Genomic DNA, 17,401 nt, shown 5'->3' on the forward strand with positions numbered 1-17,401 from the left:
GCAACGAGAGGCCGTGATAGTGAGAGGCCCGCGCACCGCAATGAGGAGTGGCCCCCACTTGCCGCAACTAGAGAAAGCCCTCGCATAGAAACGAAGAGCCAACACAGCCATAAATAAATAACTAAATAAATAAAATTAAAAAAAAAAAAAAAAAACATGTGTAGAATTATTTGCTCTAGTTCTTTGGAAAATGCCATTGGTATTTTCATAGGGATTGCATGGAATCCGTAGATTCCCTTGGGTAGTGTGGTCATTTTAATAATATTAATTCTTTCAATCCATGAACACAACTGTACATCTTTCCATTTGTTACTGTTGTCTTCAATTTCTTTCAACAGTGTCTTATTGTTTTCTGAGTACAGGTCTTTTACCTTCTCTTTGATTCAATTATAAATGGAATTGTTTTCTTAATTTCTCTTTCTGATAGTTTGCTATCAGTGTGTAGAAAAGCAGCAGATTTCTGCATATTAATTTTGTATCCTACAACTTTACTGACTTCATGGGATGACTTAGTTTTTGGTGGTTTATTTTCTATTTTTTCTATGTGTTTTCCATACATGTATGTATACATACATAATTTGTATGTGTATGTAAAAAATATATACCACTAAGTGTTTATAAACCTTAATTTAAGATGGTGGGGCATTTTTATGTTCTTTTGTTGATGAACATTTATAATTTAGATGTATTAATTTTCTTCTGATACAATAAACATTTTTAACTCAACTACTTATAGTTGAATGGCAGTCTTACAAAACCTAAGAAACCTGGGTTTAACATATGTGTGAGAAAAAATTTTTTCAGTAGGAATGCTAAAACATCTCCCCCCACAGTTCAGGGATCAAACTGTATCACCAGCCACACTGGGGATTCTCACTTTGTTATGGGATAGGCGGCTACTAGACCAGAAACCCTGGGAAAGACTACGTTGATATAAGACTAAGGGGAAGGGTCAGAGGCCTGGAAACCCTGGGAGGGGAGGGATTATATGACACATGTTATGGGGACTGCTTGGTGTGCATTAGGCACAAAGCACAAACTCGGATGAGGCCGGGTGCGCAGGTTCCATTGCACCTCTGCCTCTTACTAGAGTATAACCTGGTGCAAGTCCCTTCACTTCCCCTGCACATCTGCTCGTCTGTACAATGGGGATAGTAGCATGCTGGAACAGCGCCTGGCACCACAGTTAAGTGCTCGTTAGTCATCTACAGTTTCTGTCATCATTTCTCCTATGACGCCTAGCACTGTACTGCTTGGACAGCATCTCAACCACTGCAACCAACCACTTTTTTTTCCCAGACAGCCTCCTTTCTAGCCTTCACAGTTACCCAAGCTCTGAAAAGAACAAGAGCCAGGACTCTAGAAGGAGGCCTGAGGCAGAGAGTGTGTGTGTGGGTGTGGGTGGGTGGGTGTGTGTGTGTGTGTGTGTGTGTGTGTGTCTGTCGGCGGCAATGGGGGAAGAAGAAGGGAGCAATACAAAGAAAGAAACCAAATCTGTATAAGCAGTTCAGAAAAGGGCACCATGAGTCACTCTCCACAGTGCTGCCAAAGTGATCCTCATGAGATGTGTTTCTTATGTCATTCACCTGGATAAAAACCTTTCAGTGTCTCTCCATGGCCTTCAGAGTTAAGTCAAAACTCTTCCTTAATCGACTTAAAATCCCCACCATCTCTGCAGCCTCCTGTACCAAGCACACCAGCTCAGCCGTAAGAAGTCCCCACAGTTACAAATGCACTCACCCCCCAGAGCCGCTGCACATGCTGCTCCCTCTGCCTGGAAAGGAGTCACCTCCTCCAGAAGCAAACTGCTATTCAACCTTCAGAACGCAGCTCAAGATCAACTACAGAGCTCTTTCCCAACCTTCAAGCTAAGCACCTCTGTTACAGGCTCCCCAGTATGTGTAGAACACTATTTCTGCCACACTGTACTGGTCCCCCAGCAGCCAGTGACTGTGGTGGAATCTTGCCTTTATCTGTTAATTTCAGATACTTTCCTGCACAGTGACTTATACATAAAAAATAAGAATAAGAAAAACCTATCAAACACAGTTGGGAAATGCTCATGAACCAACTCATTACACCACAAACTGATAAATAAAGAGAAAGAATCAAACATTTATCCTGCCTTTCCTACATAAACTGTTACACTAGGCAACCAAACAACAGGTGAGGGGGATTTTTCTCTTTATAAAAAGCATTCCAGCTAAAAAACTGAAGGCATAACAGAACATCACCACTTTACAACCTAGTAAATGAATCAGACCCAGACACTGGTCATCAATAGCTGCCAGTATCACAAAAAGAGACAACCAGACATTATGTGCCTCTAGATGAAAGAATGCACTGCAACATGAGCAGCAGTCATGGAAAATAAAATGGAACTCGAATCTGATCAAGCCTCTAGCTCCAACTACGTACAGTTGACCCCTGAATCACCCAGGTTTGAACTAGGCAGGTGCACTTACACATGGAGTTTTTCCAGTGAATAGGTACTGCAGTACTATACAATCTGTAATTGGGTGAATCTGTGGATGCAGAACCACAGATACGGAGGGCTGGCTTGAAAGTTACACACACACACACACAAAGAAGTTATACACAGAATTTCAACTGTGCAGAGGATTGGCATCCCTAACCCCAAGGTTGTTCAAGGGTGAACCTGAACTTGGAAATACAGAGACTAGAAAGACATGTGAAACCTCAGGGATACAATCAGCAAAATCCAAACAGCAGGAAACTCTACAGGGCAAATAACTTGTTTCTTCAACAAATAAATGGCAAGGAAAAAAGGAGGTAGGAACCTATAGAGTAAAAAAGACTTAATCACAGTGTGTGGGCCTCATTCAGCTCCTGATTCAAACAAACTGGTTTTGTTTTGTTTTGTTTTTAAATTGAGACACCTGTTAAACTGAACACTCAATATCTGATGGTATTCTGGACTTAACTGTTAACTATTTTTAGGTATGAGGGTGGTATTTGGGTTTTCTTAAGTCTTTACTTTTTAGAGATACATTCTCAAATATTTATAAATGAAATTATGCCTGTAATTTGTTCCAAAATAACAGAAGAGGAGAAGGGGGTAACAGTATAAATGAAACAACATTGGCCATGTGTTGATGACTGTTTAAGCTAGAAGATGGGTACTTTGGGGTTCATTATACTATTCTCTACACACTTGGATATGGGCGAATTTTCTCTAATAGAAAGTTAAAGAAAAAAAAACGGTGGAAAGGGAAAGGAGTGACTATAAGTCTACTGAATATCAGGGCAAGTGGAGGGAAGGAAAAAAAGATCCCAGATGGAGGTGGCAGCAACTTGAAAGAAATTATTTTGGCACAAAGAAGACCTCCTGCTGAAAAAAAGACACCAAGAGAAGAAAGAGTCAGGACACAGCAGGGTCCAGGGGGTTAAATGAAGCTGTGTTTATACAAGGCTTTCAGTAGAGCGCATTAAAAGCACAGACCCTGCAGTGAACACTGCCTGGGTTCAAATCCTAACTCCATGTATGACTCCGTCTGTGCCTTAGTTTCCTTGGATGTTAAAAAGAAAAAAAAAAGATGATAATAGTCTTTACCTTTGAGGACTTCTTAAAGAATTAAATAAATGAATACAGTTATAATCTACAGTTCTCCTACAACAGTGCTTCATAGCAGTTCTCAACAAATGTTATCCATTCCCCTCATCATCACCACCCTCCTCCCTTCACAGACGGAAACATAGACCCCCCCACACCCCACCCCCGCCAAGAGGTAAAGTGACTTGCTTAACAACAACTTTAGAACCATCCTCTAGGCTGAGTACTTACTGCAAAGACTGGCTGGCTATTCACCAAACGCATTTTCCCTGTCCTCCTGGGCAAGCAGCTAGGCTACATTTCCCAACCTCCCTGCCATGTGTCTGAGTTCCTGATAATGAAATGTGGGCGAAAGTGCTGGATACCTCTTCACTACTCCCAGGCCCTACCTCCAAAGCTCCCACACAATCCTGCACCCCTCCCTCCCCCATCTGCCAGGTGGATATCAATGCCCAGGGCAATCTTGGAAGTCATGTGTAGAAGACATCAGAGAACAGATTGACTCAAGTCCCAGTAGAATAAACTATTATTTTCTTAAGCCCCTGAGATTTCAGGGTTTATCTGTTACAGCAGCTGTCATAATTTCAACTAACACAGTACTTTTTACGGACCCATCACATCAATCATCACTCCTCATTTTACAGACAAGAAAACTGAAGCAGGGAGAGGATCATGGTCACACAATTAATTATTAAGTGGTACATCCAGGATCTGAACCAGCACTGGATTAATACAGAGCTCAGGCTCTTAAGCATCTTCTAAGATCATGAGACCAATAAGTGGAACGAGGAGTGAACGCACTTAATACAGAATTTTGCTACGCATTCCTTTAAAACAGAATCACTTCAATCTCTCAGAAGAATAACTGCAGAACAGTGTTATCTTAAAGCAAAAAGATAGAAATCAGCTCCCAAAAGTTTAAGTGGGGTTCTACAATAGACAAGAGACATCAGAATAAGATATTTTTAAAAGACCACGTACATTAAAAAGACCAAACTCCGTTACGCTTGCAAATAGGCATATATAGTACAAGTTTTCAAAAAAAAAAAAAAATTTTTTTTTTTTTTTTTTGGCCACACCGTGCAGCATGTGGGATCTTAGTTCCCTGACCAGGGATCAAACCTGTGCCCCTTACGCTGAGAGTGCAGAGTCTTAACCAATGGACCACCAGGAAAGTCCCACAAGTTTAAAATTTTAATCCAGCCTTTCCTATTAGATTTTACCTGAGCCATCCCTACTGACAATTATATAACATGATTTAATAATATTAGTAATTCTTAAAAATAGGATTCAGGGGGACTTCCCTGGTGGCACAGGGGGTAAGACTCCACGCTCCCAATGCAGGGGGCCCAGGTTCATCCCTGGTCATGGAACTGGATCCCACATGCAGGCCGCAACTAAGAGTTCGCATGCCACAACTAAGACCCGGTGCAACGAAAAAAAAAACCTAATTTAAAAAAAATAGGATTCAATAAATGGAAAAACACTTTATTTCAATTATCACTGAATTGTACCTACATTATTAATCAACATGTACCTATGAAAAGTTGTACAAGATACACTGTTAAGCAAAAGAAGCAAGTTACAGAACAGTGTTTACAGCATAATTCCATTTGTTTTCAAAAAATACATACCTATATCTTTTCTTTTTTTTTTTTCCCTACATACAGACATCTCTTACCTACAAATGAAAAACATCTGGAAAGAAATACAAGAAAGTTTCCAGTGACTAACTCTGGGGAGTAGACCTGCACTTGTGATTTATACCTTTTGTTCGAGTTTGAATTTATGATGAGGACGTGTACTGTTAGAATTAGAAATACTTTAAGACGTATCTATGATTTACAGTAATGTAAGCTGATCAAACTCCCCAAATCCCATATTAGCATAATATGTAGAGTGAAGCGTCCAGGTTGGGAAGAAAAAAAAATGTAGCCCTATATAATGACACATCTGTAAGTAAATCTCTTTTAATACATTTAAAAACACACACACAGGACTACCCTGGTGGTACAGTGATTAAGAATTCGCCTGCCAATGCAGGGGACACAGGTTCGAGCCCTGGTCCGGGAAGATTCCACATACCACAGAGCAACTAAACCCATGCACCACAACTACTGAGCCTGCGCGCCACAACTACTGAAGCCCACACACCTGGAGCCTGTGCTCCACAAGAGAAGCCACTGCAATGAAAAGCCTGCATGCCACAACCAGAGAAAGCCAGCGCGCAGCAACGAAGACACAACGCAGCCATAAATAAATAAATAAATAAATGTATTTTTTTTTAAATACCAGTATATATTCAAACATGTGCATGTATTTCTTACATATACACCAAAAAAATTTTGGTAGGACAGACCCCAAACTAATAACAATGACCACCTGAGAGAAAAGGCAGGCAGGACTCGAGAGAGAAATCGGAGAGAGGTCTAGAATTGGGCTGAGCAACACAGCAGCTACTAGCTACATGTGACTATTTAAATTTAAATTAATTAAAATTAAAATAAATACTATTAAAATTCAGCTCCTCAGTCCCACCAGCTCCATTTCCAGCGGCTACCACAGTGAAAAGCATAGATATAGAGCATTTCCATCACTACAGAAAGCGCTACTGGATAGCACTGGTCTAAAATACAGCAGAAAGACCTGGATGAAGCCTGACATAAATTTTAAAAGAAGGCAAGACAATGAAGAAAATGTACCTTTCTACCATCCCTGAAAACAGAAAACACAAGAAAAAAGCAGGAATTATGTACAAAGAAACTAAAAAAAAAAAAAAAAAAGTTACATCTTCAGGTGATATCTACCCAGACTAGGTTAAATTTCTTTTTTTACTACTAGATTTAGAATAAAAAGGTTTATTTTTTTCACAAACCAGTCTGGTATTTGGGGGGCAGAGGGGAATCCAACAGTAAGCATTTTACAACCATCTACTTTAAAACATACAGTGGTATTTCTCATCATTTTCTCATCAGAAAAGATTATCCTCAATGATCTCTCCTTGGTAATAATGGTATTCTTATACATAAAAATAATAAAAGTGGAGAAGTTTTAATTTATAATTCAGATTTAGATTTATAGGATTTCATCTGAATTGGTTTACAATACTAAAAACGTATAATCACAGAGACTTAAGCCCTAAATAGGTTAAAACAATTCTAATGGGCCTGCTTTGACAATTCCATTCGTATTATAAAAACCCGCTGTACAACTTTAGTTGATGCATGAAATTTCACTTTAGAAATTCACTTCTAAAACTACCATATTTGGTTGAATACTGTCCCCAGAATTCATGTCCACCTGGAACCTGAGAAATGTGACCTGATTTGGAAATAGGGTCTTTGCAGATGTAATCAAGTTAAGATAAGGTCATACTGGAGTAAGATGAGCCCTAAATGTAGTATGGCCAGTGTCCTTATAAGAGGGTAATTTGGACAAAGAGACACAGACATACAGGGAGAAGGTCTTGTGACAATGGAGACAGACTGGAGTGATGCAGCTGCAAGTCAAGGAACACCAAGGACCGCCCAGCAACCACCAGAAACTAGGAGAGAGGCCTGTAGCAGATGTGAGACAGAAAATTTCTGTTTCTGGTACTCTGTTACAATAGCCCTAGGAAGCTTACACAACTACCTTCTTCCCCAGTGTAACGGGCTAACTCAGAGTGCTAGCTAGATTCCTTTCCCCATCACCAGAAAATCATCTCAACGCTGTGTAACAGATTCACTAATTCAGCTTTTCCTACTTAAGTGTAATTGAAAATGAAAAAAAAACCGAGTTCCTGATACCAGAATATCTTTGGTCCTGAGACAAATTGAGGATATTCCAATTCACACTCAAGAGATTATCCAAGATAGCCATTTAGTAGGGGAGGAAAAAATAAAGAATAAAAGCTCACCAAAACATTCACAGTAGCACCATTTTAAAAATCAAATGAGTGCAATACTGAGGTATCCACCCTTACATGTGCTTACGTAAGTTACCAACAGCATGTGCTGTGGGTCCCACGTCAACCCCTTACTCCAAAATGCCCCCCCTTTTTGGCTTCTCTTTAACCTCTCCCACTCCCACCACTCCTGCCACTGTCTCCCTCCCGTAAATCTAGCCTCACCTACGTCTAAATGTCCGTCTCTCCCGAGCCCCGCTTCCTTCCTCTCGGATACCATATACGTTACCTTCTTTAGAAAGTCTCGTCCGTTATTCGTGCCTATTCTTTCTCGTCTCTAATTCACCACAGAACCTTCTGTAATCTGGTTAACAAACCCACTGTTCCAGATAGCAGATAGTCAAATCTATCAGACACTCTCTAAGTCACCTTCATCTCACCCCACAGTTATCCCTAGAACCACCGACACTGTACACCATACACAGACCTGCTAGAAATCTATCTCCTGGCTTCTCTGGCCAACTTTACGGTGTTTCCTTCTGACCACCAGTGAAAATAGTAACGCTCCCTGGAATACAGCTCCCAGTTGCTTCTTTTCACCAGACAGGTTCTTATGCCCTCAGCTCCCACCTTCACACCGGGTCTCAGCTCCAGTCCACACCCACCCTCCACACATCCAAATTCCCGGTGAGCATCTTCGCTTGAATGGAACACAGGCACTTTTAGTTCAACAGATCCAAAACTCAACCTGTCATCATCTGACTTCTTTCTACCCAAAGCTGTTCCATCCGCCTAGAAACTTCAATCACTTCAGTTTTCTCCCCTTCCTGAATAAGCCCTATTGATCCTACCTCTGAAACCTCTTTTCAGTTTGCTGCCTCTCTGTCATCCCCCGAACCGCCTTCTTCCAGGCAGTCATTCCTCTCACCTGCCAACACCCGACCACTTCCAGTCTCCCTCCGTTCACCCTCCATACCGATGCAGACAGAGACTTTGAAAATGCAAACACAGTACTGCTCCCCTTCTTTCACCCTCCAGTGGTGGCGCACTGCGAGCCTTAGGGACAGATATACAAACTTCTTAAAAAAAAGAAAGAAATACAAACTTTTTTAAAATTATTGATTTATTTTTGGCTGCGTTGGGTCTTCGTTGCTGCGCACGGGCTTTCTCTAGTTGCGGAGAGCGTGGGCTACTCTTCGTTGCGGTGCGCAGGCTTATTGTGGTGGCTTCTCTTGTTGCGGAGTGTGGGATCTAGGCTCACGGGCTCAGTACTCGTGGCGCACGGGCTTAGTTGCTCCGCGGCATGTGGGATCTTCCCGGACCAGGGCTCGAACCTGTGTCTCCTGCGTTGGCAGGCGGATTCTTAACCACTGTGCCACCAGGGAAGCCCCACAAACTTCTTAATACAGCATTAAAAGACCCTTCATGATGCAACTTATGCCACCAGCTCAGCCTCATCTACTATCGCTCCTCTCCATGTTATACTTTCACCATATTTAACCTTTTATCATCCCCTTCAAAACTGTCTGCCTTTACATGTGCTATTCCCTCTGCCTGAAACCCTCTTTGGACGGTCCTTACAAGCTTCAGTTTAGTGTTACCTCCTCTAGAAAAGCGTTGTGTAAGCCTCAGGGTACAAAGAGCTCCTCCTCTTTTCAGGACTCAGAAGCCTGTCCATATCTCCACTTGTCTCACCACCCTTGCCGATTCACCCAACGTTAGGGCTGATGGGCAGGGATCTCATCTTATGATCCTGCATACTTCCAATGCCTAACAGAGTACCTGACACAGCAGTATGTACGCAGTAAGGACTGAATGAATAAATCAAACTCATAGGTTGACACAAAAAAAAGTTTTAGCACATCAAGCACTTAAGACAAATAAGAAACTAGTCAACTTTACATTGAAGAGGCTTTCGTATACTGGCATTTACATAAACAAACTCATATATACTACACACACACATACACACCCATAAATATACCATCATGTCTGGTTCCATATAACAAGTTCATTTCCCCAACCTAGCACAAACCTACAGTAATTCTTTGCTGCTATGTATACTGTTCACATTAAGTTCAAAGAAACTAATTTAATTACCCCTAGTTATATAACTTCATATGCCCACAGATATACGAACAGGAACTTCTTCTGGAACTATATAAATACAACAGTCACTAGCAGTTTCAAGGGTAGGACAGTTACGGGCTGAACTGTGCTCGCCCCAAATTCACATGCTGAAGCCCACATACCCAGCATCTCAGAGTGTGACTGTGTCTGGAGATACGGCCTATAAAGAGGTAATGAAGTTAAAACCAGTGTGTTAGAGTGAGCCCGAATCCAGTATGACAAATGTCCTTTTAAGAAGAGGAGATGAGGACTTCCCTGGTGGCACAGTGGTTAAGAATCCGCCTGCCAATGCAGGGGACACAGGTTCGATCCCTGGTCCGGGAAGATCCCACATGCCGTGGAGCAACTAAGACTGTGCACCACAACTACTGAGCCTGTGCTCTAGAGCCCACGAGCCACAACTACTGAGCCCACGAGCTGCAACTACTGAAGCCCGCACGCCTAGAGCCCGTGCTCCACAACGAGAGAAGCCACCGCAATGAGAAGCCCGCGCACAGCAACGAAGAGTAGCCCCTGCTCACCGCAACTAGAGAAAGCCCCGCACACAGCAACAAAGACCCAACACAGCCAAAAATAAATACATAAAATAAATAAATTTATTTTTAAAAAAATTAAAAATAGAAATAAAAATTAAAAAAAAAAAAGAAGAGGAGATGAGAACACGGACAACACAGAGGGCTGACCTGGTGAGGACACAGTGAGAAGGCGGCCATCTGCGAGCCAAGGAGAGAGGCCTCAGAAGAAACTCAACCTGCTGACACCCTGATCTGGGGCTTCCAGACTCCAAAATTGTGAGAAAATAAGTTTCTGTTGTTTAAGCCACCCGTCTGTGGTATTTTTTTATGACACCCAAGCTAATAGAGGGGGCTTCTGGTTTATAGAATTTAAATTTCTTAATCACGTACATGGAATTTTTTTAAGCCAGCAAGGGTTGTGTGAACAGTGAAGTTGTGGATGTTTTCATTTTCTTCTTCACGCTGGCCTGTATATACCACCCCCCCACAGAAAAAAACCATTAAATTAAGTGATATAAGAGAGTATCCTAGACATCAGAGTTTACCACACACTGGCCACAAGCACTACATTTTACCTTACTATTTATCATTTGAAACAAAATGATGCACTATGTTACCGTAAGGTGTTTTTCATTTTTACCAGCTCCGAAAGGAACTGGTGGAGGTAGAAACTGGGGGGGAGCACTGTTGTCACGCACCTCCCTGGAGACTAGAGAACCAACAGGTACAACAAGTACATAACCTTCCTGTGTCTGTGTCCAAAGTCATTAGAGAAGCTAGGTAACACATAATGGACCCTGTGAGTTAGGCATCTTGTACATTATCATTTAATTCTCATAACAACCCAGTGCAACTGAGATTGAGTCCCCCATTTTTCAGATAAGGAAACTAAGGCTCAGGGAGGGTAAGTAACTGGTCAAGGTCATACAGTTAGGAAATGGAAGTGCTGAGGCTCAAGTCCACATGTCTTAAAATCCCTCGCTGCTTGATACTAAGACTCCTTGAATGCTTAACAGGTATTTATTAAACATCTTCTGCATGCACTTGGCTAGACAGAGCTCTGACCCAAGAAACACAGTCACTATTCCAAGGACTTAGAATTTCCTCTTTAACACTTTGTTGAATATCTATTTCTCCTAACTCCTCAACTAGATTTTAGAGCTCCTCAAAAGAGCTGTAGTAAAAAGAGAAAAACAAAGAGCTTTGAGTCAAAGTCCTGGAAAAATTCTGGCTTTTTCCCACTTACATAAATTAACAAGCTGGATTCTTCATCAGTAAAAGGGTTGTGGATTAAGTAACATATATGAAATTGCTGGGAAGAGTGCCTGGCGCATAGTGGATACTAAATAAATGTTAAGGAGACATGAATATTCATTTACAGCCTTCACAGAATGCAGACCCAGAACTCAAACTTTTTATTTCACCAATACTCTGATTCCTCCAATGGCCTCTTCGGGATTCAAAGACTCCACTCATCATCACTCTCTCTATCCCAACCATCTACTTAACATTAAACTTAACATTCAAAGCAGAAAAAAACGAACATTCTGAATCTTCTTTATACCATGGTCTTTTAGAGTAGTGGTCTCCAAAGCAGAATGCACACAACACACTTAAATGTCCCAATCACAGACCTGCAAATCCTAGAACTTGAGATTAATAAGGAATGTGAAATTTAGCTCTCCTAAAATTTAGCAATCCATATTAATATAAGGATTGTGATAGATGTACACTATTTATTTCAAAAAGAAAAATAAAAAGGATACAGATGTTGAGACCAAGGATTCAAATTCTTACTAATGGAGGCATGATTCCAATATGTTTGGGACTTCCCTGGTGGCGCAGTGATTAAGAATCCTCTGCCAATGCAGGGGACATGGGTTCGAGCCCTGGTCCAGGAAGATCCCACATGCCACAGAGCAACAAAGCCTGTGCACCACAACTACTAAGCCTGCACACTAGAGCCCGCGAGCCACAACTACTGAGTCCTCACGCCACAACTACTGAAGCCCGCACGCCTAGAGCCCATGCTCCACAACAAGAGAAGCCACCGCAATGAGAAGCCCGCGCACCGCAACCAAGAGTAGCCCCCGCTCGCCGCAACTAGAGAAAGCCCACGCACAGCAACAAAGACCCAATGCAGCCAAAACCAAATAAAATAAATAAATTTTTTAAATAAATAAATAATAAATTTTTAAGAAAGAAAAGAAAACAAATATAAGTTTGGAGACAACTGCTTTAGAGCCACAATTGTATCATGAGTTATGGTTAAGTTCAATGTGGGAACTATGATATACAGTATATTGTATTTTTATTAACACTGAACACTTTACAAATGGGCCGAGCAACTTCGCAGGTCTGTGCCACCGATCCTTAGGTTGCTCCTTCTGCCCGGATATGCACTAGCACGTAACTCCTACCATTCTCCTATACATTCATTTCACCATGGAGTCTTTACAGATTCCACAGAGTGACAGGTGGTTAGTAATCACTCTACAAATCTAAAGCTACAAGGTTGTAAGTCAAATTATAATACAGGGCTAATATAAGGAAAGATTTATGTACCTTTCTCTTGCTCTAAGACATAACTTCATTAAGAATAAAACAATCTTGAGACTTCCCTGGTGGTCCAGTGGTTAAGACTCCGCACTCCCAATGCAGGGGGCCCGGGTTCAATCCCTGGTCAGGGAACTAGATCCCACATGCTGCAGCTAAGACCCCGCATGTCGCAACTAAAAAGGTCCCGCACGCAGCCAAATTTAAAAAAAAGAATAAAACAATCTTTTTTACGATTACACTCCCTTCTGCACCTACTGGAAAAACATTCCTCTAGGCAAGTTTTGATCAAAAGGAATACACTGTACTTAATATGCACTAAATTGATTTTCCTTGTAAATCTACACTTAAACCATTCCCCCAAAAAAGTATCCCGCACAAAAAAGGACGTAAGTGAATGTGTATTTATTTTGAGCCCTAAACCCCTAAATTCCCAACAACTACCGTTAACAGTGTTGTAACTCTACTTGAATTATGGTACACTAAACCAGTGACTCCTTAGAGAATCTCCTGATTTTAAGCACAGAACTTGGAACTTAGAAATTGTTCTAATATCCTACCAAAAGTATATTAAAGTGAACACTTTGGAAAAAGAAAACTAAATATATTTTCACTTGCTTGCACTGAATTCCCTCTCTTGGCTATGCCTTGATAAGTTATCATGAAACAACTGTAAATGTATCTCACCTATCTGTACCCACCCCCACCCTGGGCATCAACACAACTAAAGCCTTGGAAAGGCCTCAGAGCTCCAGCTGAACTGCGGAAATGATCCAAACTCATATACTCACAATTGCTTTTTTAACAATGATGCGTGCAGAGGGGGAGAAAATAGAGGTTTTTATGAAATACCTTCCATAATACCTCACAGCTACATCACAATGACCCTACTTCCCCACCTGATTAGTTATTAGTAATCAACCCTTAGTCAAAGGTAAAAATGAAGGGCTATGGAATTGTTCATCATTTCCTCTTAAGTCTCTTAAAGGCAGTGTTCTTAGAATTCCACATTGATGATCTCATTGAAAACTCAGGGCTGAATTAACTTGCCTCAAGTCACATCAGAACCACCCCATTGTACAACTCCAGGAAGCAGCATTTGCATTGTTTGATGGGAATGCCATCCCTAGCACAACAGGAATGGAGCTGTGCAATGAAGCAGTCTGGGTCACACCACTAGTAAGCAGTGGAGGTGAAGCTCAAAGCTCTGCTGTGACTGAGGAGGAAGAGCACACTCAAATCTTAGAGCTACACTGCCTCCCATGTCGGAGGATGGACAATTAATCATATAATAAAACAAAGTTCTCCTGTTATAATAAGCCAGTTACAGCTTTGTTGGTGAAGGAAGAGAGGGAGCGAGGGAGGGAAGGACAAGTCAGTAGACAATGACCACTGAAGAGAGAAGCAAGAAGAAACTGTAAGAAGAAAACCTTACTGAAGACTGCCTCGGATGCAGCTGCACATCTTCAGTGGTAGGAGGCAGTAACGAGAGAGAGATCATGGGGCACAAAGGAGTCAGGGTGGTTCTGTTTTTCCCATCCACTCCACTGCTGCCCTTAAAGACCCCAAATGAGTTTTATAAAGAATGACTAGGGCCTCCCTGGTGGCGCAGTGGTTGAGAGTCCGCCTGCCGATGCAGGGGATACGGGTTCGTGCCCCGGTCTGGGAGGATCCCATATGCCGCGGAGCGGCTGGGCCCGTGAGCCATGGCCGCTGGGCCTGCGCATCCGGAGCCTGTGCTCCGCAACGGGAGAGGCCACAACAGTGAGAGGCCCGCATACCGCAAAAAAAAAAAAAAAAAAAAAAAAAAAAAAGAATGACTAGCCAGCATTCAGGTTAAAATGACACTTGCACCTAGAGTAGGAAAAACTATAAATTATGCATCAGTCTCCGCATTCACCTGCCCCCACTTGTAACTTTGAAAGGATTCATTTATTTCAAAATTAGAAAACTGATCTCTGAGTAAAAAACCTCATTAAAATATATGGCTTGGAAATATTTAGAATCTATTATTACAAGACCTTATTTTCTTAACATGTAAAGAAAGAGTATTTACAAGTCACTTTTTAAAAAAAATTTTAAAGGATGACCAACCTGACAGAAAAGTGGGCAGTGACATACGAAAGCCACTACTGTTACCCAACCAGCAGCCACTCCACCCCCTGCCCCCATCAACCTGTTCTTGCTGTCAGAGGCCACCTCCCATTAGAAGGCCTCAGAGGAACAGATGTTGGCTTTCCTGGCCTCACCTGGACCTACAACAGGAATACATGACCAATCACAGCCAAAAGGATCCAAGGGGAAATCTGCTGAGAGCATCCAGGAAAGGTTTTCGTTCCAAATAAACTAGACATACACGAAGAGATAGGCCACATCTTTACGGCACTGGTCACATGGACTACCAGAAACGTGAACATCACCCCTCTCTTCTTCTCACATCTCACACCCAACTCCTCCACAGATCCTTTCAGCTCTACCTTCAAAATATATACAGAATCACTTCTCTGACGTCTATCTTTTTCCAAAATATCTCTCACCTGGCTGCTTGCAATATTTTCGTAACTACCATGCCTGCTTCAGCCTTTATCCCCTTCATCCTAGTCTCAACACAGCAGCCAGCATGAACCTTTCAAAGTGTTAGTCAGATAAGGTCAGCCCTCTGCTCAAAAGCCCCCAAAGGTATCTCATCTCACCCGGAATAAAAGCCAAAAGACCTCACAGTGGTCTACAAGGCCCTGCACGCTCTGACGTCCTGCTCCCCCTCTCTGCCAGCCATCACTCAGCCCTGCCACCCGCCCCAGCTCTCCTTCCAGGTCTCGGAAGGCGCCAGCTCACTCGTGCCCCGGGCCTGTGTGCTCCGGGAGAGGCCCTCTGTCTGAAATGCTCTTCCACCGCACCTCTTGACCTTGCACTCTTACTACCTTTGAGACTCCATCAAAGGTCACTGCATTGAAGCCTTCCCTGATCACGTCATTGAAATAACCCGACTCAGCCTCGCCCTTCCCCCTGCATTGCTTTATTTTTCTCCATAACACTTAACATTGGGCCTGGAACCAGGCCGCAGCCTCGCCGCGCCCGCCGCCTCCGGACCATGGACCCCCGCAAAGTGAGTGAGCTTCAAGCCTTCATGAAAATGTGCAAGCAGGACCCGAGCGTTCTGCACACCAAGGAAATGCGCTTCCTGCGGGAGTGGGTGGAGAGCATGGGGGGTAAAATACCACCTGCTACTCATAAAACTAAATTGGAAGAAAATACCAAGGAAGAAAAAAGATAGTAAGAAGGCGGAGGAAAACATAAAGACAGAGGAACCATCAAGTGAGGAAAGTGATCTAGAAATTGACAATGAAGGTGTGACTGAACCAGACACTGATGCCCCTCAAGAAATGGGAGATGAAAGTGCAGAGGTAACTGAGGAGATGACGGATCAGGCAAATGATAAAAAAGTAGCTGCCGCTGATGCCCTAAATGATGGTGAACTACAGAAAGCCACTGACTTGGTCACAGATGCCATCAAGCTAAATCCTCGTTTGGCCATTCTGTATGGGAAAAGAGCAAGCGTCTTCATCAAATTACAGAAGCCAAGTGCTGCCATCGGAGACTGTGACAGAGCTATCGAAATAAATCCTGATTCTGCTCAGCCATACAAGTGGCAAGGGAAAGCATACAGACTTTTGGGCCATTGGGAAGAAGCTGCCCAGGATCTAGCCCTTGCCTGTAAGCTGGATTGTGATGAAGATGCTAGTGCGATGCTGAAAGAAGTTCAACCAAGGGCCCAGAAAATTGCTGAACATCGGAGAAAGTATGAGCAAAAACGTGAAGAGCGAGAGATCAAAGAAAGAACACAAAGGGTCAAGAAGGCTCGCGAAGAACATGAGAGAGCCCTGAGGGAGGAAGAAGCCAGATGACAATCAGGGGCTCAGTGTGGCTCTTTTCCAGGTGGCTTTCCAGGCAGAATGCCTGCAAGGGGAGGGGGCATGCCTGGAATGGCAGGAATGCCCGGGCTCAATGAAATTCTTAGTGATCCAGAGGTTCTTGCAGCCATGCAGGATCCAGAAGTTACGGTGGCCTTCCAGGATGTGGCTCAGAACCCGGCAAATATGTCAAAATATCAGAGCAACCCAAAGGTTATGAATCTCATCAGTAAATTGTCGGCCAAATTTGGAGGTCAAGCATAAGGCCCTTCTGACAAATAAAGCCCCTGCTGAAGGAAAAGCAACTTAGATCACCTGATGGATGTCGCAATAATACAAACCAGTGTACCTCTGACCTTCTCATGAAGAAAGCTGGGGTGCTTTGAAGATAATCCCTACCCCTCTGCCCCAAATGCAGCTGAAACATTTTTACAGTGGTTTGCCATTAGGGTATTCATTCAGATAATGTTTTCTTACTAGAAATTAAAAACTTTAAACAATCTTTAAACCTTAAAAATATTGAAAACCAATCAAAAGGGTATGTTAATCCCTACATTTTTCTTTACTAATCATTTTGGTTTTTTCCTTTGGATTAATTAGGCAAGGAAGATACTTCAGTATGGAAGGTTTATTGTTCAAGTTTGAGTGAAATAAAGATTAGTGGGAAGATCATTTAAGGAGATAAAGTTTGAGTTGGATACATGGTCACTGAAGCACTCTGATTTGTCTTTTTAATTGCTTTATTATTATTATTTTTTTATGATTTGCTTCCATGAAACTATTGGGGCCACCAGTATTGCAGTAGGACCTGGGTAGGGACTGGAAGTAC

General features: G+C 42.4%; 1 protein-coding gene and 1 pseudogene across 16 annotated transcripts in view; one reads left to right on the forward strand and one right to left on the reverse strand.

Annotated features, from left to right (window-relative positions):
• Positions 1–17,401, reverse strand: part of KMT2C (lysine methyltransferase 2C) — a 292,172-nt gene that overhangs the window by 239,752 nt on the left and 35,019 nt on the right. The window lies entirely within an intron of this gene.
• LOC309810662 (hsc70-interacting protein-like) lies at positions 15,716–17,060 on the forward strand (annotated as a pseudogene). Its single transcript has one exon. The product of its transcript is annotated as a hsc70-interacting protein-like (transcript).

The sequence above is a fragment of the Mesoplodon mirus genome (genome assembly GCF_964341445.2).
Source record: "Mesoplodon mirus genome assembly, chromosome: 9".
NCBI lineage: Eukaryota > Metazoa > Chordata > Mammalia > Artiodactyla > Ziphiidae > Mesoplodon > Mesoplodon mirus.